The 25,720-nt window shown below is 39.5% G+C and overlaps 1 non-coding gene across 1 annotated transcript; it reads right to left on the reverse strand.

Moving 5' to 3' along the window:
- Nucleotides 1-24,431: 24,431 nt before the first annotated feature.
- LOC145641237 (small nucleolar RNA R71) lies at nucleotides 24,432-24,537 on the reverse strand. Its single transcript, XR_014115295.1, has one exon. It is a non-coding gene; the product is annotated as a small nucleolar RNA R71 (small nucleolar RNA).
- Between the last annotated feature and the right edge of the window lie 1,183 nt (nucleotides 24,538-25,720).

Below are 25,720 nucleotides of genomic sequence, written 5' to 3' on the forward strand. Positions count from 1 at the left end.
GCTACTTCCCACATGCCTCAGCAGCTTTCTGTGCTCGATAAAATCTTCCAGTTTCGCGCGGTGTTATTTCAGTCCTAGTTGTGAAAGACATTTCTCAAATTTCATACGTGTAAAATCCTATATTTTTGACTCATTACGGATGGTCTTTCCAATGAGAACCTTTTTATGCACATGACAATAATGTTAATCAAAATTACGCACATGAAATACTTAGAACATTTTGAGTCTCATCCACTCATTCTAAATTATTGCCGAAACAAATTCAGGAATTAAAATAGAAATCCTCCCCAGTGAAGTCGCCAAAAACTGTAGGGAATAATTTCAACTCTTTAAAATCCCACTAGCTTGAACCCCACTGTGATCATACACTAAAGTACGGTGGCGTCCAAAAGGGAAGATGATAGAGCAAAAGAGTCGCCAACAAGTTTTTAAGGAACTTGTAAACCGTTCATAGGATGAAGGTTACACCCCTTAACGATCCAAGAGATCGTCAACTCCATAAGGTCATGAACCAAATAAGGGTTCGGGGATGATGGTACAAATCCAACCTAAAAGAGATTGAACCTGCCCTAATAATAGGCCTCTACTTTATTCTGCTCGTATTCATGTGCGCTTTCTGATTAACATGCAATCAATAGGATTAACCCTAAACCTGTTTAAGCTATGTTGGTTGAATTTAATGCACATATAAACTATTATTGGCGATCACTTGAATTATAATCATATTAACCCTAACAAGATTATTAATTATCTTATTAAGCGTGATTGCAAGTACCAATTCTCTTTAAACATGCAATAAAGGTGATCAAGCAATAAAAAATATCAAGCAACATAATAAACAATATCATGAATAATAATAATAATCATAAATACAATAATATTCATGTTAAAGCATAAAAGTAAGATCCTAGGCATGATACTAACAAGATTAATAACAAACCCTAGCATGTCACTAAGCAATAAAAATCAAATCTTTAACCCTAACATGATACTAACATGAATAAATATTAGGAAGAGAATAAAAGACATCATAGCAATCATACTTAATATTAAAATTACCCTAGACATGATACTAGGAATATCATAACAAAAATACAAACATGATATCTACATCATAAATCAATAAATCAATTAAAGCACTTACTTTGATGCCTCGTACCTCTTTCAAATAACAAAATACACACGTCAGTAACTTCAAGGAAAATAATAATCAAAACAATTAAATTAAATAATTGAAATAGAGATTTGGGACCAAACCCTCAGAAATTAAAACCTTTCGCGTCTAGGGCGAAGGCAACTTTGAATATGGCTAGATGTTTCTAGATCTTGTGAATGCGGAATTTTGTATGAAAAAGCAAGAAAGAACTGAATGCTAAAGAATACTTGAGAATGAGAGAATTGGTGAATGTAGATGTAGATGATGAATTCGTGAAAATTGGTGAATTGGTGAATGAAAACGGAGTTTTTAATACGATATTTATAGAGAAAATCATCCAAAAAAAATAATTTAACAAAACAGAGTCTGACGATCAAAACAGGATTGGCGCCAACCCTGGCTAGCTGGCGCCAGGCAGCAGTGGCTAGCGCCAGGCACCAGTGGCTAGCGCCAGGCGCCAAGCCTGGTTCCATGCGCCAAGGCCTGGGGTTGACGACAGTCTTGATTTCAACGCCTTTTCGAAAATCTGATAAATTTCCCGTACTGGAAGATAAAATAATATAATTCCTTCGAAAATGCTATTTGATCTTGATTAAAACTCTTAAAAGTCAACAAAGTCAACTTATCAATGCTAATTGAATTAGGAATGAAAAGAACCTTCTAGAAGATTCTAGAAGACTAAAACCATTCCTAATTGCATTAGGAATGATAAATCATATTAGGCCCTCCCCTAGATCATTGGGCCATACATAAAGCTTAAACCGGGCCCAGTTTAGTAAATTGGCTATAACTTCCTCAATATTCATCGGAATTGGGCTTATAATATATCGTTGGAAAGGTCTTTGCAAGCCCCATCCAACTACACCACTATTGGACCCATATCATGGACCAACCAAACTGGATTGGCCGTTTTCTTAAAATAAAGTTTTTCAAAACAGAGATAAGAGAAAAGAAATAAAAACTTTCCGCAACACTAGACCTTTCCACACTTTCGTTTCATTCGATTATGATTCGACGTGAAAGGTACTCATCACTGGGTTTGGTTTTGGGGAGACACAAATGGGTGTCTACAAGTATCCACTTGTTATACTTATTAAAGAGACACTCAAATAACAAAATAACCCCTACAACACTAACATAGTAAAACCTCTAACCAAGTAACCCCTATAACACTAACTGAGCAACCTAGGTGGCTGACCATTTGGTGTGACTAAGCCACATGTAAAAGTTTTAATTATACTCCATGATATCAACTTTTAAATACGGAGTTTTTTTTTTATTGCTAATAATCAGTTATATATGGAGTATATAATGTCAATATAATACATTGGCTTGCGAAAAACGTTTGAGTGCTAAAGTATCCCATCCAACTTTTATGCCCATTTGAGGGTGTCAGCAATAACAGAAGCATTTATTTGTGTGTACTGTGTAGTTCCAACCGAAATAAGTTGGGTATAATTGGCCACGATTGAGGCTATATTTGATAGGAAGGACTCGTGTACGATCTCCGCATTAAGGGGATTGAAACCTAACCACTCAAAACTGATCGCCGAATCCGGATTAGCTTAAAGGGTAAATTGGGTGGAACATAAAAATAATGAATCTTTTTTTATGAAGGACCAAAAAAATAGGGGAATTAAGACAACACAAAAAAGAAGTATAACTTCTTAAACAATCCTTCATAATTCCAACATCAACGAGATAAGCAGAAACAAACTAATAATCTCTCAAATTTTAATTTCAAAAAGTTTACAAGTGACAACCATAATTTTAATTAGGCATTTATTGAAGCTGTAAATAAATGGTATGAAAATTCACAACACAAATAAAATAATAAGCAAATAAATTAATAAGAAGTTCAAAAATAGAATACTTACCAAATTTTTATTTGATTTTGTCGATGTCAAAGCGTACTGATTGAGTAGAAGGCGGTCAGAAGAGGCAACACCATAAATATTTGAGGTTTTTTTTTTTTTTTTTTTGAGGTTACTTCATTTGCTACTTGTATTTATGAGCAATATCTCCGACTCTCCTTTCTCCCCAAAAAACACCAAAAACAGTCACCATTAAAGTCAGTCAAGGGCTTTCAAAAAAAAAAAAAAAAGAAGAAAAAAGTCAGTCAAGGACAAAAGCTTATGACCCGTGGACAAAAGCTTGTGAAATACTGAAAAGTCTATATTGATCAATGAATATTTTACATTTCGAGAACAAGATTACACATCTAACTTAGGACCTTTTCTAATTTATTGAAATGAAATGAATTAAATTGAACCGAACTGATTGAAACTAAATTGAAATTATCTGAACTGAATAAAACTCAAATGAATATTTTATGAGAGAAGGAAATTAGGAAGTGAACTGAACTGAAATTAAGCTGAAGAGAACAAACCCCTAATCTCTCTATTTTAGCTTAAGAGAACAGGTTGGGTTTGGTTGTAAAAATTTTGTTTTTATTGGGGAAATTAGTTACCACCTAGGTTTATCCCGTGTCAAAAATGACGCCATTGCCAGGGAAGACACGGTGATTGCTATTATTGATGAACCTATTCCAATTTTTTGAAAAATACAAAAAGAATGTTCTTTTTTTGATTTTTTCCTTTTGAGATTGTAAGCATAGAGCACGTGGTCTTTTTCTAGTGCCATTTGAAGCATGGGAGAAAATCCTAGAGCGGCATTGAAGGAGCTGGGGGTTCTGGGAGCCTATAGGTATGAGAGTGTGATTGCTCTACCTACGACACCGGCAACCGACTTTGAGATTAGACCGACCGTGATTACTTTGATAGAGAGGCGTCAACATTGTGGTGCAAAGCATGAGAGTTCCCTCAATCATCTTAAGGAGTTCGAGAAGTATTGCAACATAATCAAGGTGAATTGGATTTCTCAAGACTTTATTTGCCTTAAACTTTTCCCCTTCTCTCTCATTGGACTTGCATTGGAGTAGTTGGACAAGGAGGTGAAACCAAACTCCTAGAGGACATGGGATGATGTAACACCCCCAATTTCCCTCAACGCAAAAGACCAGTATAATACGTATAATTATACTGTAGAGATAGAATTGGGCGTATTACCGCCGCTTGATTACGCAAGGCTACTCAAAATACTTAACTCAACAACAAAACTTGCAGCGGAAACTCATTTTCTTTTATTAATACTTATAAAAATAGTAATGTTGTTGTGAGTGCTCAAAAATAAAGACAAGACCAACATTCCTAAACTAGGTGAAGCAAATCCCTAGACTCCCATATGCTCATTCATGACTCCACCTGAAAATAGTCAACACTGCTTACCATTACGGTAAACAGGGCGAACCAAACACAAATAAGAAATACGGATTAGCAAAATATGCTAAGTACGATAAGTGCAAGATAGTGTAAACTCAATATATTTGCAAACATGCTTTTAAAATCAATTCCAATAATTAATCTAATAAATTCAAAACTCATTATTCCAAAACCGATTCCAATGATTCAATATTTAAAATAATAGTTATAAAACCAATTCCTTTATTAAGAACCAATTCCTTTTAATCCAATTCCTCACCCAAGTATGCACACCCTCCAAGCTAGTCTCCTTATATTACAAGGCTATTCTTGAGGAAGAACCCGGTCATACAAAGTCCAAGGCCTTATCTTTAAATCAAATCCGCATAGTGGGATTACTAACATGCTTATAAAGCATTAACAATAATAATTCAATGGTTCAATAAATCCTTTTAATATTCAATAGTTCCCAATATTATTTAAACACGATAAGTAATCCAAACCATTCAAAACATGATTAAAAATCAATCATTCAAATACTTTTATTAAATTAAATACCTTTAAACATAATTTATTTCAAAATCAATTAAATACAATCACCAATCAAATCATGTAAAATATGTTACTCAAGCCAATTACTTTTAAAAATATCTAGCCACCAAAACGTACCTTGATCCTTGCAAGAAAAACCACACAAAAGAACCTCAAGAACCTTGATTGAACACACCCTACAAATAAATATAACCTTAATCAATATAAGGTTAACAAATAATTAAATTAAAACCTCTCAACTATATGTACATGAACCTTTCAACATAAACATTATTAAAAATCTGACTTTATATAATTAAAACTACTCATAATAATTATTTATAAATCCCCAATAATAATAATAATAATAATAATAATAATAATAATAATAATAATAATAATAATAATAATAATAATAATAATAATAATAATAATAATAATAATAATAATAATAATAATAATAATAATAATAGTTGAAGAATAAGAAAAGATAAGAAACTAAGGAAAATAGAAGAATTGGATTTGCATTGGAAAGTGACAGGGTAAAGTCGTATCCCCTAATCAAAAGTAAATACCTAAATCCTCTAACTAAAGTAGATAGGGAAGTAGGGTCGATCTCCACAGGGAAACAAGTCTTTTTACTCCTAATTAATTATTATAATCTAAATTATCTAAGTAACCAATATTTATATTTGAGTATGAAACTAAACTACAAAGATTAAGAATAGGGAGAAAACAATGAATAAAAGGATCTAGAGCATAGGTTCACCAATAAATAATACTCCAGGGTAAAACATAGTAATCAATCATTGACATTGCATAAATAACACAATTAACAGGCTCTCGCAATTTATTAATCAACATAGATCTAATAGGCTCTCGCAATTTACTAGATCTAAGTTCTTATTGAAAATAGCCTTTAATATCAAATTAATATCTGCTTGATTCATCAATTTAATATTGCTATACTTTTACAAGCCGCAATTGTAAAAAATTAAAACAATTCAATAAGAAATTATCATGTAATACCAATAATCAATAATAGTCAATCATCAATGCATCAATTAACCAGATTGTAAAGGGCTTTTGCTACGTATTACCATCACACAATTAATTTACCGGTATTAAATCTCATCTCTCGAATCTTGACTTAACCATTTATAAATTAACCTGCCTATTGAAACTAGACCTAAACATCAATTCTCATCTCTCGAATCTTGAATCAATATTGTCAAACTCATGCATAAAAGATAGGCCTAATCTAGTCACAGAGCGTTAAATCAATCAATAGGAAATTAATCTAGCATTGATAATTAACAACGACAATTTACCCCTTCATATTATTTATTAGATCCCCATAAACCCTAGAAATTAAACTACTCACACATATTAAAAACTAAACTAATCAAAGTAATAAAATAAATCATGATCAAGGAAGCAAATAAAATAACTGAAGTTAAAGGGGAAGAAATTGTTACCAAAAAGTAATCTGGAATTAATGGAAGAATTAAGAACAAAAGTTGAGAGAAAAAATTCTAAGAGAATAATTAAGAGAGTAAAGAAAAGAGTAAAGAGAAGAAGAAGAGATCCTAAAAAGTATTACGGAGGAGTATTTATACTTCGTACAAAAATCCTAAACTAAAACAAACTAAAACTACGTTAAACATCAACTAATAAAACACGCGCCCGATTGGGCGAGGCACCGCCCGATCGGGCGCGCCTTTTTGATCATAGTACAAATCTCGCGCCCGGTCGGGCGCGTCACCGGGCGCCAGACTAAGCTTCTCCCGCCCGGCCGGGCGGCTCATTTGGGCCACTATTTGGACTTCGATTGGGCTCCAATTCTTCGGGCCAATCTGGGTTTCCTCTTTGGGTCTTGAATACTTGGTCCAAATGCCTCGGTTTCACCTATACGGAGCCCTTAATCACCGGTTCGATGGCTCTAACCGGCCCTGGGCTATAAACTCTGGTCGTGCTTCTCCAATGTTCGTGATTGCTCCAAAATATCTCGGGAAAATACTCCAAAAGCATAAATCCCTGCAAAAGCCAACCAAATCTACGAAAACACTAGAAAACACCAATTAGTAATAAAAGTGGCTCTAAAGAGCCAAAAACACTACTAATTACGACCAAGGGACAGGGGTAAAATACTATATAAAATAGACACATCAGAAAGAATAGGTAGAGCTTGCAGAGGCTATAACTCCTTTGATATAACTTCGAATTGGGTGATTCTTGAGCCTAAACTCAAGGATTTTTTGAGAGGAACAATATTATGTAAGACGTCAATACCCCAAAACTGACTAGAAGTGCCCGAAAATTGGCTTCAAAGATAAACAGGATGATTTGTGTAAAAAGAGGAGAAGAAAAGTAGAGAATTGGTGTGAATAAGTGGGAAGAATTAAGGGTCTATTTATAGTGTTGAGGGTGTAGAAAGGATAGAGTTTAAGGTGGAATGAGATTAGAATAAGAACATGATAAGTTTAAGTTTGTTGAATGAATTTGAGTAACATTTGGTCTAGATTAGTAGGTTGGTTAAAAGATAAGAAAAATTAAATGGATACACATATGGTTGGCAGAAAGAAGATAGGAACAAAATGAGATAGAGAATTAGAGGTTTAGTTAAATAATTATTAACAAGCTAAGGTGATAAAATCACTCTTAAAAAATGATAAGCTCACGTTCACAAAAATTTCTGATTTTTTTTTTTTTTTTTAAATAAAAACAAAAATCATAATAAAATAATTGAATAAATAAATATTTTAGATAATATCAAAAATAGTTAAAAACATAATGTATATTAGATATTTCTCTTGAAATAGTTAGTATAATAAAGTATGGACCGACCTTAAAAAAAGATAATTAAACCTATATTATTAATTTAGAAATCCGAAAATAATTAATTATTTAAATGATTAAATACTTATATTTGATGCCAAAATTCAAATATTATTTTGGCTCCAAATAATGAATTTACTAAAATACCCTTTTTATAAAATGATTCTTAATTAATTAATTAGAAAATACGTATGAAAATATGGGGTATTACAGTCTACCCCCTTAAAATAAGTTTCGACCCGAAACTTAGCCAGAATAAACGAAAATCATTTTGAAATTATGTGTTCATGCACAATCCTAACTTGACTTAAGACTCCAACCAAACTCAAGTAAGACTCGAAATCACTAAAAAATGACTCGAAAAAAGCAAACGCACGAAACTCTATCGCCCTCAACCCCCCTTAAAAGGAGTTACGCCCCCGTAACTCGATCAACACTGCAACTCACTAAATAAATCAACTATATTAACAATTTATCAACAATCATCAATCAAAATAAGGAAAACCAGAAAGTTTCAACACATCCAAAGAGCTTAGGTTACAATGATTTGAATACGAATAAAAGTAGTGAGTAAACTCGAAAAATATTTTTATAAGTCATTCGAAATATAATTTAAAATACTTACATTAGGAGAAATTGTTGTAAAAGTCTCGTATATTTATAATTACAAAGTATGAACTGAAATAAAAATATTTAATAAAAGACTTTAAAAGATCTATGAAAGTTTTCAATCTAAACAACTATTTAGAATCAAAGAATACAAAAGTTTATTTCGAAAATTGTGTATTTAAAAATTCATTTTGCATACTTGTAATAAAATACTTGTTTAAATAAAAGTCTTACTTTTCCATAAAGAAACTCAATAATCACATATTCAACTTCATAGCAAACACTATCATGGGTACTAAGCATAAAAGGAACGCATCTTATCTTGACCCTCTTATCCCTCGAAGATTAGCAACTTGTCTCAAGGTATCCTCCAAAAGTATTAACAACTTCCTAAACACATTCATAAATCCTGGTAATACATCCTTAAATCGTAATCATTAACAATTGGTTACTTCATAATACTTCGTTTTAAACATTTAAAAACTCGATCATCTTTTCTCATAACTTAAAATTCCTTAATTTGGTTGCTATAATCCATAACTCATCTTTAAGGCAATTCATTAACATCTCAATGCAATCATTGATTATTCTATCATTAATAACTTCTCTATATCGATTAACTTTGTCGTCAATCCCTTAGAGTAAAATTGACTCATAATCCTCTAACTTTTGTATTAAGTTTCTTCAAAGATTCAACCATCATCCATTTTGCTTTGAATAATAACCACAATACTCATCCTCACACCATATGGATACTTTCCACCATTAGATACAAACTATCATAAATTAATGCTAATATCCAATTCGTATCTCCCAAAAATACATACCTTACTCCAACACTTATATAGGACTAGTTCAACTCATCATTACCAACACCACAAATAGTATTTCCTTGATCAACATAAATCATATTCCAAAAATTAGGAAAGACTTGATAGCACAAATCCTCCAAATATTCATGATAACAATCCAAAATAACTCCTCATTTATCCCATAGAAGTCATCAAATCCTTTAATCTCAAAATAACAAATCAACCATATTGACCACATGTAACACTAGTATGATCCAAATACTTGCCACATATCACATATCCAAATTATACTTCTCATAAAGTCCAGAGTGACAATTCCAGTTATGAACTCACTAACTGCGACTCCATTATCTTTCAAGTAATGCAAGTTAAATTAATTCTGTCTCATTTCATCAATCATTTACATCTGTTTCACACACACATGCAAAAAAATTAATTTAATGTCAAATCACACGAACAATTCAATTCAAAATCCATTTGCAATAAGCAATTCATAACTCAATAAACCAAGCATAACTCAAGATCACCCAACCATAGGTAATAACTCAAAAATTTCGGACCTCTTGACCATTCCCTAAGGTGTTTTAACACCAACTTTAATGCACACATAATCGCATACTCAAGTTTCAAATAATTTCAATTCTTTTAATTTTCGAAAATAATAGATATGTACTTGAATCATGATTATAGGACGGTCGAGCTCGCGTCTCCCAGGAAAGTTACCTACGACGTTGAGGCGAGCCTTTCCTAGACAGAGAGTCGTACCCATTATAGGTCTCCGTAGAGAACTCGAGCATACTTTTCTCAATCATCTTTCAACAAATAGGAAAATAGTTTTATATAAAAATAATGCTTTTGACTCTCACACAAATGCAAAACTCTATCTATCCTATATGCCCTTCTTAAGTCTACCCACAATTTTTATTATTACTCCAATTTTAATCTTTTTAGGACCGTTGAAACTGATACCACTTTGTAACACCCCCAATTTCCCTCTACGAAAAATACCAGTATAATACGTATAATTATACCGTAGCGATAGACTTGGGCGTATTACCGCCGCGTGATTACGCAAGGCTACTCAAAATACTTAACTCAACAACAAAACTTGCAGCGGAAACTCAACTTTCTTTTATTAATACTTATAAAAATAGTAACATTGTTATGAGTGCTCAAAAATAAAGACAAGACCAACATTCCTAAACTAGGTGAAGCATATCCCTGGACTCCCATATGCTCATTCATGACTCCACCTGAAAATAGTCAACACTGCTTACTATTACGGTAAACAGGGCGAACCAAAACAAATAAGAAATACGGATTAGCAAAATATGCTAAGTACGATAAGTGCAAGATAGTGTAAACTCAATTTATTTGCAAACATGCTTTTAAAACCAATTCCAATAATTAATCTAATAAATTCAAAACTCATTATTCCAAAACCGATTCTAATGATTCAATATTCAAAATAATGGTTAATAAAACCAATTCCTTTATTAAGAACCAATTCCTTTTAATCTAATTCCTCACCCAAGTGTGCACACCCTCCAAGCTAGTCTCCTTATATAACAAGGCTATTCTTGAGGAAAGACTCGGTCATACAAAGTCCAATGCCTTATCAATAAATCAAATCCGCATATTGGGATTACTAATATTCTTATAAAGCATTAATAATAATAATTCAATGGTTCAATAAATCCTTTAATATTCAATAGTTCCCAATATTATTTAAACATGATAAGTAATCCAAACCATTCAAAACATGATTTAAAATAAATCATTCAAATACTTTTATTAAAAAAATACCTTCAAACATAATTTATTTCAAAATCAATTTAATTTAATCACCAATCAAATCATGTAAAACATGTTGCTCAAACCAATTACTTTCAAAGGTATCTAGCCACCTAAACGTACCTTAATCCTTGCTAGAAAAACCACACAAAAGAACCTCAAGAACCTTGATTGAACACACCCTACAAATAAATATAACCTTAATCAATATAAGGTTAACAAATAAATAAATTAAAACCTCTTAACTATATTTACATGAACCTTTCAACATAAAAATTATTAAAAATATGATTTTATATAATAAAACTACTCATAATAATTATTTATAAATCCCCCATAATAATAATAATAATAATAATAATAATAATAATAATAATAATAATAATAATAATAATAGTAATAATAATAATAATAATAATAATATTAATAATAATAATAATAATAATATTAATAATAATAATAATAATAATAATAATAATAATAATAATAATAATAATAATAATAATAATAATAATAATAATAATAATAATAATAATAATAATTGTTTCGGGGGTTTTTGTCCCTTGGGAGAGTTACAACACTGAGACTGGATTCAGCAAAGGACGCCTGTACCTGCAAAGCAAACGGACCGCCGGATGGTCGGTGGTCCGCCTCCGAAGATTAAGTTATTAAGCGTTCGGTAATAAAATGTTCAGAAGTAAAGTTTATCTTCTCGGATTCCAAGTTTAGGTAAAGTGTTGTGTGTTCCTTGAAAACGACAGCTCTGTGGTAAGTGACGTGTTGTCTTGTATTGCGTGTATATTCTCTGTCTTGTCATTAATGTAAGAATGTCCCTATTTATAGGGTCCTTTTGGAAAGTGTGCCCCTCCTAGGATCTGGTGACCTAGGAATTAGGTCACGCCGTTTTGCGGCGCCTCGGGATTTGGGCCTTTGAAGGCCGCCATCCCAGGGGCAATGACTGAGTGACACGTGTCACTGAGCCCAAAAGGCCTTTGGGCATCTTTCGGGTGACACGTGTCGCCATCTGAATAGTCCATGCTGGATCATCAGTCTCCGTAGGACAGAAGAGTGTCCGCCTTCCATGTGTCATCATTCCATAGGTCCAAATGGCACCTCTTTGGAGGACACGTGGCGCTTTCTGATTGGGCCACCTGGCCGGGTATAAAATACCCAAATCATTTGCCCCTCACAGGGGTCACGTACCTGTGACAGGTGTCAGTATCCGAGTGGTCGGATTCAAAAAGTTACTGTTGGAGGAAAATTTTTAGGGTTTTACCCCCCTATAAATAGTGAGGTTTGAGCCCCCCCTTTGGATTCACACCTTTGCAAATCTTTGGAGAATCTTGGACTTTTTGACTTAAAGAATCTCAAAATTCCCTAAGCGTTTTAACTTTTCAAGCATCCGACACTCGGCCAACTGTCCGACCGTTCTTCAGTCAACCAAGCGTCTTTCACCCTTCTTCTAAAGGTAACACTTGTTTTTTTTTTACTCTTCATTTTTTCTTTGTTTTCGAAAAAATGGTTCCCCAATCGCATGCGGCACGGCATAGGATAGTGATCAGCCGGTCACCGAGGACGGATGAATCTAGAACTAGCAGTGCCGAATGCTTGGCCAAAGACCCTGCTTTGTGAACTTCTCCGAATCCGACCGTTTCCGTGTCTGTGCAGGACACTATGGCCAGAACCAAAAGAACAGCAAGACAATGTAGCTCCGATGGAATTTTCTACCATTCGGATGGGTCGACTGTTTATTCAGACGACTCAATAAGGGTGCCTCGAAGTGAGGTGTCGGAGCATCCTGACAGCCCTTCTTATCTTCCTCCAACCCCCACCTATTACCATTTGCCCACATCTAGTGGAACTCCCAGTGATGGAATCCTGGAGGAGACGGATGAACAATATTAACCCGGGCCTTCTGGACAAGCGCCGGAAGAGAGTTTGGGGGAGGACCCCGCTGGCACCAGTCGGCGGTCCCCTAGCTCTGGTGAGAGCTCTGATGACGAGTCGGCCTCGTCATCTTCTTCAGAGAACGCCTCAATAACTTCAGAGGAGGCAAGAACGTAAATAGATTCTACTAGGGAGTCCCTGGCAGTGGATAAGGGGGAAAGTTGGGCCGAGCCGAGCGCTTCCAGGCTCTTGGAGAGAGCCCCCTACTATCATCATGTTCCGCCCAGCAGGCGCAGCTCCATGGCATCCGGCCTTGCCAATTTTAGGCGCAAGGTCGTTCTAGGCTATGGCTATACTTTGTCGGTCCCTAACGAGGGCAACACCATTACCTGGCCGAGCCTGGCCAGCTATCAGGACAGAGCATTCGGCTGCTATGACGCGGCCTTCCAAGCTAGCAACTGGAGAGGATCCGGCCGTGGAGAGGATCCTGGATGGATACCAACTGGGTATCTGACAACTTGTACCCAACTCCTGGATTAATATTCTGGGGTACGTTGCCGCCTGTGAGATGCTGCAGGTGGAGGCGAGCTTTGAAGCGTTCGCCCACATGCACTATCTAAGCAGGGCGCCTGCTAGGGGCGGTGAGGGCTGGTACACCTTGACCACTTGCAAGGGGTACATGATGGCTGTTGGCAAAGAGAACAAGTGGAAAGACTGGAGGACTAAGTTTTACATAGTCAAGTCTGCCGACAGCCGCGTGAACCAAAAGTATAACAGGTGGAATAAGAATCCACCTCTCCTAGCAGGCAAGAGTGCATTGCCGCCTCTTTCTAGGCGGGCAAAGGAGGAGATCATGGACAAGGGGTTGTTTACCGTGTCCGTGAGGACGAATGATGAGGGGGACAAGGAGGTCACCCCTCAATGCTATCTCCCTTTGTACAAATGGTTTGAAGAGGGAACGTTCTTAGCCGCCTGTGGGCTAAGCTCTGAAATGCCGAGAGGTAGTCGGCCGTCTGTTTTATATGCAATTTCATTTTGCTTTTCAATACTTGTTTGATGGTGCTAACACTTGTTCATTTTTGTAGACAAGGCAATGGAGAAGCTCTCGGCCTCAAGGAAGCCAGTTGTATCTACTGCTCGATACAAATCAAATGTCTTAAACAGGGCAGAGGCAACCACCCACCTCAAGGTGGATGAGCATAAAACTGGCGGCACCCCCAAGGTGAGAACTTGTTATACTTGCCATTTCCGACTAATGCTAAACTTGTCCAAATGATTTCTAACTTGTTTTATCTTGTGTCGATGTAGGGTGCACCTACCAAATCTCCCTCAAAACCATCCGACCCTAAAATCCAAAAGACAAGGGCGGGTGATGTGAGCGCATCCGGCAAGGGCGGCCGGAAGCACATTGCTCACAAGCCCAAGAAAGGCCCAGACACCTCTTCTCTCGAAACTGATAGGGGGATCAGCAAACCGGATGTCCAGAGGACATCGAAGGGTGGCTTCAAGCAACCCACCACTGCTGTCGGCTTAGCAGGAGAGAGGACGAGTTTGGGGAAAGAGGAGGAACCACAGGACGACTGTAATCCAGATGGCCAAGTCCATGCTGAGGGCGGTTGATCCTGTCGACAAAGTGTCTGTCAGAGGGGTCGACACTCTGGATTTGGATGGCATCTTGGGGAACCTCTGCGAGGTATGAGTCTTAACTTAAGCAATTCTTCTCTTTTTTTTTTTTTTTTTTTTTTTTTTTTTTTTTTTGCTCAAGTCTTTATCCGCCTGGTTTTAACCATTCGGCTCTTTTTGCAGGCCATGCTGCACGTCCAAGGGCTCAGGCAACCCCTCAAGGACAAGTCCAAAGAGGTAACAATCGCTAAAGCTCGGGCCGAGTCCGCCTTGGATCGAGCTCAATTTGATATTGCTCAAAATGAGCTTCTGACGCTTGATATGATGTATTCGCAGGAGGAAGCCAACATGTAGGTGAAGAAGGATTTGGACTCGGCCCGCCTACACATCACTTCCCTTAAGAAAGAAATCACAAGTCTTAAGGAGAAGCTCGAGCCTCTTCAGGATGCCAAGGAAGAGGCCGAGAGAGCCAAGCAGAGGGTGGGCCGCCTGGAGCAACGCCTGACCAACCAGGAGCATCAGCTGAAGACCAAGTTTGAGTCCGTAGCTGAACAAGAGAGAGAAGCTCTTGTTAAGCAAATGATGAGCGACTATGATGCCATCATGAGGGACACTTGGGCGGCTGTGCAGCCGGACTTGGATTATCAGACTTGGAAATCCAAGTTTGATGAAGCCAGCAAAGCATTCAACGCTCGCCTTCTTGACAAGGCTGAGAAGGAAGCTAGGGCTGCTGCTGAGGCCGAGGAAAGCTCTGGGTCCGACTCTTCTGGGGAGTCGTCCTCTGGTGGAGAGGAGGAAGATCAGGTGGAGGAACGAGAGAAAAATGATGAAGAGCAGCCGAAGGGCAACAGGCCGGCTTCCAATGAAGAGACTCTCCCCTGATCACTTAAGCTTTTTATTTTTTCTGCGGCCGAATGGCCATGTACTTGCTTTTTCGGCCTGCGTGCCGAGTATTGATGTTTCTTTACCGACCGAGGGGTCGGGTACTTTGACAATTTCTCTGGCTTTGCCAGAAAACAATCTTAACCAGTCGTATGATGGCGATTGGTCTTTTTAATTTTAAATCATTTGGTCATTTGGCTGAAGTTATTCATATTGTTGTCCTTTGCATTTTTGAATTTTTCATTGCATGTTTTTGGCCAAGTATTATAACCTGTATACCATGCGGATGTTCTTGCCCCTAAACGGATGTCGAGTGGTTTCGGTTTATTGGATTGATTGACTTAGAAATTGTTGATACTTAGAAGAGTATTCATGGTTTCTAAGTCAATCAATCACTATGGTGATTGCCCCAAACCACTCGGCAGACGTCCATCCAGAATTGGCAACTTAAAGTTTTCATTCGGCCATTGGCTCAAACAAAACTCAAATTTCCAACTTAGCAAATTTTGCTAGGGGAAAACTTCCGCCTGTTTTGCCCCGTGAGCTAAACACAGGCGCATCCGGCCATAGGCCTCTTTGAGATAAGATAAGTTTATAACTTAGCAAATGGTCTTTAAAAAGGATTGTCCGCCTGTCTTGCCCCAAAAGCAAAGAACAGGCGTCATCCGGTCAAAAGCCTCATTAGGTGCTTAAGTAGTTAACTTGTATATTAACAAGAATGTTCCGCCTGCTTTGCCCCTGGGCAAAAACAGGCGCATCCGGCTTAATGCCTCTTTAGCCTCTACTTATGAAACAATGACCATTTTCGAGCTGTGTTAGAACAGTTAGAAAATTCAGGCCTTTTAGATTTCACTTTCGATTAAAACAAATGACTGCGAATGCTGCCTTAGCATTCGGTAGGGCCGCTTGTTATATTTGTAGAGCAATGTGCCACCCAAATGGGAGATGCTTCTCCTCGACAAATTCGCCCGAATGGACGTCGCCGGTTATTTGACTCATGTTGGAGCAGACAGTCATACTCATGTTGGAGCAGACTGTGACCATTCGGTCTCTTTGGTTTATTAATATCCGGCCATGGGCCTCATCATTATTTTATCTGGCCTTAGGCCTCTTAAATGGTTAAGTAAATATTTGTTAAGTGTCGAAATTAACTTAATGAATTTCGTAGGAGCGACTGTTCTAAAGCAATCGGCTCCTTCAGAAGGATTGGGGCGTCTGCTGTTGGGGCAGACGCTTTCCAAACGCATTGGCCGTCTGTACTTTGTACAGGTGACACTAAGAAACTTAAATAAAAAGACAAGTTAGGAAATGAAGGCATATTCTCATTAACAAAACTTGAGATAACAAAATTGAAGTCTTTACATTCGTACTTAGAAGTAGTACTTTTTCAAGTTGTCTACATTCCAAGTTCTAGGCAGCTGCCTGCCGTCTGGGTCTTCCAGGCGGTAGGTGCCGTCTCTTACTTCCTCATAGATTCGGTAGGGGCCTTCCCAATTTGGGGTTAGCTTTCCCTGTTCATTCGCCCTACCGACTGCCTCCATTTTTCGTAGCACAAAGTCCCCCACTTTGAGAGGACGCTTGTGTACTCTTTTGTTGTAAGCTCGAGTCATTCTCAGACGGTATATCTCATGACGCAAGGCAGCATTGCCCCTGCGCTCTGGAAGTGAGTCCAATGCTAGGCGCATGGCCTCCCAGTTCGCCTCTTCATCATACAACATGATTCGAAGAGTCGACTCATAGTGCTCAATGGGCAGAACAGCTTCTGCTCCATACACCATGAGAAACGGGGTTTCTCCAGTGGCTCCTTTAGCAGTCGTTCTGATGGACCAGAGGACGTGTGGTAATTCATCCGCCCAGAGACCACCAGCCCGTTCAATTTTCTTTTTAATCCCGTCTGAGATTAACTTGTTAAAGGCTTCGACCTGGCCGTTTTCTTGAGGCCGGCCGACTGATGCAAAGAAGCTTGAGACCCCTTGCTCTCCTAGCCAAGTCTTGAGTTGAGGCGTCTCAAATTGAGGACCATTGTCAAAAACCATAGACATGGGCACCCCAAAGCGAGTGATAATGTTCCTCCAGATGAAGGAAATAACATCTTTTGTCTTGATGTTTTTGACTTCCTCCGCCTCTACCCACTTGGTAAAGTAATCCACAGCCACCAGTATATAGCGCTTGCCGCCTGGTGCAGCTGTATATGGCCCCAGAATGTCCATGCCCCATTTTGCAAAAGGTATTAAGCTGTGGATGGCCGTCAGGTCTGTGGCCGGATGATGGATGAGCTTGCCAAATTTTTGGCACTTGTCACATTTTTTTACCATTTCCATTGCATCCGACTCCAGAGTTGGCCAGAAGTAAAGCCGCCTGGCCTTGGCAGCAAGGGATCTGCCGCCTATATAGGAGGCGCAGAATCCCGAATGCAACTCTTCGAGGACTTTGTTACCCTTCTCAGGGGTTACACAATTCAACAGGGGTTTCAGAAAACCAGCCCTGAAGAGTTCTCCTTGTTGCAACTCGAAGTTAGCTGCTCATTTTTTCAGAACAGCCGCCTCCTGTGGTGAGTCAGGGAGCGTGCCGTCTGCAAGATAGGCCCGGATGCTGTCCATCCAGGTTGAGCTTCGGTCAAGAATTCCAATGGGGTCTTCCTCAGATATACTTCTTCTTTCCATGACCTCCCAGAAAACTGACCGAGGCGTTTCATAGGAGGCGGATGATGCCAGCTTGGACAGAGCATCCGCCTGATTGTTTGAAGACCTGGGCACTTGACTTAGATTGAACTCTTCAAGTGTCCTAACTTCATTCTTGATCGCCTGCAAGTATTTAATCATGGCCGGATGAGTGGCCTCGTATGTCCCATTGACTAGGAGTACGACCAGTTGTGAATCCGAGCAGGCGTCAATTTTCTTTGCCCCTACTGCCTTACAGTACCGAATGCCAGCAAGCAGGGCTTCATACTCGGCCTTATTGTTAGAGACCTGGAACTTGAACTGTAGTGCATACTCGTATTTGTCTCCTTTAGGAGACTGACAGATAATTCCTGCACCACAGCCGTTCGCAGTGGAGCTCCCATCCACATACACTTTCCAAACCTGACTAGTATCATCCGGAGCAACCGACCTTGTCATTTCCACAATAAAGTCGGCGAATGCTTGCCCCTTTATTGCTTTTCTTCGTTCGTAAGTGATTTCCAATCCTTGCATTTCAATCGCCCATTTGAGCATTCGTCTAGAAGACTCCAAGGTTGTGAGTGGCCGTTTGATCGGTTGGTCAGTATAGACTTCTACCGCATGCGCCAAGAAGTAGGGTTTAAGCTTCTTGATGGCCATGTAAAGGGCAAGGCCGAATTTCTCAACCATGGGGTACCGAAGCTCCGCATTTCTCAGAACATGGCTAATGAAATACACCGGGAGCTGGATGCCGTCTCTTTCAGCTAAGAGAACGGCACTGAGGGCATGATCAGAGACGGCTAAGTACATGAAGAGCTTCTCTTTGGGAAAAGGGCTGACAAGCCTCGGCAAAGAGTGCAGATGAGTTTTTAGCTTTTTAAAGGCTGCCTCTGCATCATCCCCCCATTCAAAGTTTGTCTTCTTTTTGATTGCCTGGAAAAAATAGAGGCACTTGTCGCCTGACCGACTGAGGAATCTCCCCAAGGCCGCCAGACAACCTGTTAGTTTTTGCACTTCCTTTACAGTACGGGGCGTCTGCATGTCGATTACCTCCTGTATTTTCTCAAGGTTGGCCTCTATTCCCCTTTGGTCAATCAAAAATCCGAGAAACTTCCCAGACTCAACACCAAAGACACACGTTTTTGGGTTTAGCATGACCTTGTGCTGCCTGAGTGTGGCGAACGTTTCTCGGAGATCAGCAAGATGATCCGCCTGTTGTTTGGATTTGACTATCATGTCATCAATGTACGCCTCTACATTCCTTCCGATTTGATTAATGAAGACCGTGTTAATCATTCGTTGGAAAGTAGCAGACGCATTCTTCAAACCAAACGGCATCACCGTATAACAGATTAACCCCTGATCAGTGACGAATGCTGTCTTTTCTTGATCTTTTTTCCACAGGGGGATCTGATGGAAACCTGAATAGGCGTCCATAAAACTCATCAAGGCATGTCCGGCTGTGGAGTCGACCAGACTGTCGATCTTAGGCAATGGATAACTATCCATTGGACTGCCTTGTTGAGGTCTGTGTAGTCAACACACATCCGCCAAGTTCCATTTGACTTTTTTACTAACACAACGTTAGCTACCCACTCAGGGAAATTGCACGGCCGAATGAACTTGGCATCTAACAACTTTTTTACTTCGGCAGCTGCCGCCTGACTTCTTTCTTCGCCGTGGTTTCTTTTCTTTTGCCGGATGGGCTTCTTTTTAGGATCCACGGCGAGTTTGTGGACAGTGAGATCCGGGCTGATGCCTGGCATCTCCTCCACTTCAAAGGCAAAGATGTCTTTGAATTCTCTGAGTAGCTGGTGAAGGCTTTCACCTAGCTTTGCAAATGCAACCGTCCCCACCTTAACAGTCCGTTCTGGACGGCTATCGTCCAGAGGGATATCAATGTGTTCACCAGTAGGCTGGGGACGGAGGTTATCCGACTGTTCCCCAGTCAGTGATTGCTATTGTTTTTCTTTTTTGACCACCACCAGCTGATCAGTCTTTCTTTTCTTTCCGGCTGGTGGGGCCGACTGTTCTTCCTCGACATCGTCGAGGTCGATTGTTTGCTTGCCCCGACCAGATGCTACGACCGCGGGCTTGACGTCTGAGAGGTAACACTCTCGAGACGTCTTTTGGTCCCCATTAAGGGAGCCGACTGTTCCATCATCCTTCTCATACTTGAGTAGCATGAGAGCAGGGATGATGACGGCCTTACACTCGTTAAGAGTGGGACGGCCAAAGATGAGGTTTTAAGCTGTGAGCTCTTCAACCACTAGGAAACAGATGGTCATGTGTCGACCGTCTCCCCTGCTTCTCAGGCGGACATGTAAGTCAATTCGTCCGACTGGGTGCACAAGTCCTCCCCCAAACCCAACAAGGGTGTGGGAGACCTCCATCATGCTATCCGGTTTGTACTTGAGATTGGATAAGCATTTGAGGCTGATGAGGTCAGAGGAGCTTCTTGTGTCAATCAGAATTCGGCCAACCAACTGGTTGGCTACCTTGCACTAAATGACAACAGGGTCATCATGCGGCCGACAGACTTTGCCTCTGTCCTGCTCGGTGATGACAACTTTAGGGAAAGTGGATGTACCTGCCGCATCCCCTTTCTCAACAGAGTTGACCATCTTTCTCAAATGGTCCTTGGTGCCCCAAATGGTCGGGCCACCACCGGCAAATCCGCCTGCTATGGTGTATATTGGATCTTCATCAGTTTCGGCACTCACAGCAGGCTGGGGAGTCTTTTTCTTGGACTACCCCAGATTTGCCTTTGAAGTCACTTTGGACTTCACATAGGACTTCAGCTGTCCTTTGTCGGCCAGACGGTCGAGCTCTCGCTTGAGACTAAAGCAGTCGTTCGTGTCATGGCCAACATCCTCATGGAAATGGCAATGCTTGTTTTTGTTCCTATTTTTAGCGGAACCTTTCATAGGAGTCGTCTTTTCAAGAGTCAGCCGATCCTTAATTTCCAAGAGGATGGAGCAGCAGTCCTTGTCGAATTCGTACCTTGGAACGTACGGTTTCCACTCCTTTTTCTTCTTCTGGGCCGGTTGATCAGAGTTATCAATGGCCCAGACTTGCTTTTTCTTTTTGCTCTCTTCTGGCTTAGGAGCCGGCTGAGCAGGCTGACTCTCTTTCTGCCAGTCGGACTTCTTATGGTCCGACTGCTTATTGGAGGAGCAGAGTTCGGTCGCCTGTATATAGGCTTCCGCCTCTTGCAAGGCTCCTTGCAGAGTAAAGATTTGTTTGCGGACGAGTTCGTACTTAAAAGTAGACCCGTCCTTTAGACCCTTGAAGAAGTCTGTGAAAGCGACCTCATCAGATAGCCCATGAATCTGGATTCGGACCAGATTGAACCGCCTGTCGTAGGAACGCAAGCCTTCTCTATCTCCCTGTTGTACATTGCCCAAGTCAAGACTTGTCTTTTTGGCAGGGATGTTCATAGAGAAGTTTGAAGCAAACAAGAACACAAGCGTCTTGAAGCTATTTATGCAACCAGCCGGCAGATTGCCAAACCACTGCTGGGCTATGCCCTTCTGGGTGGCTGGAAAGCAACGACACCATGCGGCATCATCCAACCCTTGTAAATACATGAGGTGGGTGTATGCTAGCAGGTGGTCTTCTGGGTTGGAGGTCCCGTCATAGGCTCTAACCAGAACGTTTTTAACTTTAGCCGGCTGTACGACTTCAGTTATTTCCCTGGAGAAAGCAAAGGGTTGATCTCTAAGGTGTTGCAGCCTAAGCTGCCAGTCCATCGGTTGAAAGCCGTATGTCGCCTGTCCTCCAAAGAGGGCAGGTTGCATGTAAGGTAAAACTGGCGCCTGGTACAATGGTTGTGCCATGTACTGGGCCGACTAAATCATATGAGGACCAGACTGAACCCGTTGGCTGCTTGCTGGAGTCTCATGTTCAGACTGGGAACACCTCACAGAGGTATTCCGAAAGCTATCATGATAAGTCGACGTTGAAGCCGACTCTGATAGATGGGTTCTCTTCTCCTCAATGTATTGCCGAGCGTCAGAGAACGTTTTCTTGATACCATCCTGCTGTATGTGCCGGATGGGTTTTCTTGTGCTCGTTTCTGGGAAACGGAGCCGAGTAAGGTCAAATTGGGGCCGAGCCTTCTCCTTAGGGGCAGGATGAGGAGTTGGCTGACGGTCCCTGACCGACTTCTGTTTGTCAGCTTGGGCTGGCTTCTTGGCCGACTGCTCCTTTCTAGGAGCAGGCGACTTCTTTGAGGCGAGTTGTTTGATTTCACCCCTGAGGTTGCTCAGGAGTGTCATGAGTTCATCTCGAGTGACGGGAGTTGATCCTGCCGCCTGGGAGGGATCAACCGGCCGCCCCGAGGGCTTTTTTGGCTGCCCAGCAGTTTTGCTTGGCCCTGCCTGGTCATGATGGCGCTCCCGCCTCTCCTTATTGCGGATGCGTTTAAAGATGAGGGATCCATTTGGATCCACATAGGTTTTGACATCAGCGTCGTCACCTGGGGGTCTTTCGCTTTTGCCAGATCTAGAGAGATACTACGAGTCCTCCGTCCCAGATTCTATCGCCGCGGCCCATGATCCGTTTGGACCTCTACGTCTTCTGGAGGCCGATTGGACTCTAGGTTCGGTACAGGTGCTTGTGAAGCCATTTCAGAGGTACTCTCCCCACAGACGGCGCTAAATGTTTTGGGGGTTTTTGTCCCTTGGGAGAGCTACAACACTGAGACTAGATTCAGCAAAGGACGCCTGTACCTGCAAAGCAAACGGACCGCCGGATGGTCGGTGGTCCGCCTCCGAAGATTAAGTTAATAAGCGTTCGGTAATAAAACGTGCGGAAGTAAAGTTTATCTGCTCGGATTCCAAGCTTAAGTAAAGTGTTGTGTGTTCCTTGAAAACGACAGCTCTGTGGTAAGTGACGTGTTGTCTCGTATTGCGTGTATATTCTCTGTCTTGTCATAAATGTAAGAATGTCCCTATTTATAGGGTCCTTTTGGAAAGTGTGCCCCTCCTAGGATCTGGTGACCTAGGAATTAGGTCACGCCGTTTTGCGGCGCCTCGGGATTTGGGCCTTTGAAGGCCGCCATCCCAGGGGCAATGCTTGAGTGACACGTGTCACTGAGCCTAAAAGGCCTTTGGGCATCTTTTGGGTGACACGTGTCGCCATCTGAATAGTCCATGCTGGATCATCAGTTTGCGTAGGACAGAAGAGTGTCCGCCTTCCACGTGTCATCATTCCATAGGTCCAAATGACACCTCTTTGGAGGACACGTGGCGCTTTCTGATTGGGCCACCTGGCCGGGTATAAAATACCCAAATCAATAATAATAATAATAATAATAATAATAATAATAATAATAATAATAATAATAATAATAATAATAATAATAATAATAATAATAATAATAATAATAATAATAGTTGAAGAATAAGAAAAGATAAGAAACCAAGGAAAGAGAAGAATTGGATTTGCGTTGGAAAGAATAGGCAGAACTTGCAGAGGCTATAACTCCTTTGATATAACTTCGAATTGGGTGATTCGTGAGCCTAACCTCAAGGATTTGTTGAGAGGAACAATATTCTGTGAAACGTCAATACCCCAAAACTGAACAGAAGTGCTCGAAAATTGGCCTCAAAGATAAACGGGATGATTTGTGTAAAAAGAGGAGAAGAAAAGTAGAGAATTGGTGCGAATAAGTGGGAAGAATTAAGGGTCTATTTATAGTGTTGAGGGTGTAGAAAGGATAGAGCTTAAGGTGGAATGAGAATAGAATATTAACATGATAAGTTTAAGTTTGTTGAATGAATTTGAGTAACATTTGGTCTAGATTAGTAGGTTGGTTAAAAGGTAAGAAAATTTAAATGGATACACATATGGTTGGGAGAAGGAAGATAGGAACAAAATAAGATAGAGAATTAGAGGTTAAGTAAAATAATTATTAACAAACTAAGGTGATAAAATCACTATTAAAAAATGATAAGCTCACGTTCACAAAAATTTCTATTTTTTTTTATTAAAAACAAAAATCATAATAAAATAATTGAATAAATAATTATTTTAGATAATATCAAAAATAGTTAAATACATAATGTATATTAGATATTTCTCTTGAAATAGTTAGTATAATAAAGTATGGACCGACCTTTAAAAAAGATAATTAAACCTATATTATTAATTTAGAGATCCAAAAATAATTAATTATTCAAATGATTAAATACTTATATTTGACGCCAAAATTCAAATATTATTTTGGCTCCAAATAATGAATTTTCTAAAATACCCTTTTAATAAAATAATTCTTAATTAATTAATTAGAAAATACGTATGAAAATATGGGGTATTATAGATGAAGTGACTAAGGAGTTTCTATCTCGGTTCCATCCTTAAAAGAAAATGACCAAAGCGAGAGCTCTTATTCAAAGCTTCAGGCAAAAAACCATTGAAAGTCTTTAAGAGGCATGGGAGAGGTATAAGGAATACTAAAGAGAGTACCCACACCATGGGATTCCTACCTATCACATCATTTAAATATTATATGGAGGTCTAAGCCCTCGAGAAAAATCTTGCCTTGATGCGGGAGCCAGAGGACTAATAATGAACAAGAAAGAGGAGGAAGTAGTGGACGACATTGAAGATGTAGTGAGGCATTATATGTATTGGAGATGATGAGCGTGAAACAACAAGTAAAAGTGGTGCTTCGATGTACTCGGGTAATCACGTCAATGCCATCAATAGCTTGTCTTCACAAATCTCGAAATTAGGGAAGGAAATGACCTCTATCAAAGCCAAACTTGAGAGTGCTTCTTCAAATGCACCGATTCATCCCTCCCAAAATATAAATAGAGGTATATTTTCAAACTCAAATCCCCTTCCCCCTTTTAGCAACATGTCTAGTGGTTATATGTTTTGTGATTCGTATGAATCATATGACCGTGATCCTTCAAATTGTCTAAATGCTTCTTTTAATGGATGTGATGATTATGTTGGCAATGAGAATGAACATGTGAACTATGTGTCTAATAACAATGTTGGACCAAGATTTTATAATCAAAGAAATAATGGGAATAGGAACCATCATAATGGGAATTATGATAATTATAGCCACAATGAGGGTTATAGAAACCAAGGAAACCAAGTTTTCCGAGGCAATTATAACCACCAAGGTTATGGTGCTAAAAAACAAGGGCAAGGATATGGGAACCATAATCAAAATTATGGTAATCATAACCAAGGTGGCCAAAATCATGGTCGGGGCAATTGGAATAAACAAAATAGGGGCAATTTTCAAAATAACAATCAAAGGGATCCTTCACCCGGTTTCACTCCAAAGGCTCAAGGGCAAAATGATAGTTCTAATGCCTAATCATCTCCTTCAAGAGGTAGTTTGGAGGATGTCATTGAAAATCAAATCAAGGTGTCGAACACTTAAATGTCATATAGTGATAAGAAGTTTATTGACACAATGGCTCATAGTAAGATGTTAAAGAAGTTTAAGGAGGAAAAAAAAAGGCTTTTGTTTGCGTTGACTTTTCTCTCCAAGGTGATTTTCATGGCGATTGCAGCTAGGTCGGGATCTTCATCTAGCTCCTCCTTCTCCATGGCAGGTAAGAAGAAAACTTCAACCCCACTTCCACAAAACTCTAACCATGCTCCTTTTGAAAAGATCTTAAATAACCTGAGAAAATCTGA

Source organism: Chenopodium album, chromosome 7, assembly GCF_948465745.1.
Source record: "Chenopodium album chromosome 7, dcCheAlbu1.1, whole genome shotgun sequence".
NCBI classification, from domain to species: domain Eukaryota; kingdom Viridiplantae; phylum Streptophyta; class Magnoliopsida; order Caryophyllales; family Amaranthaceae; genus Chenopodium; species Chenopodium album.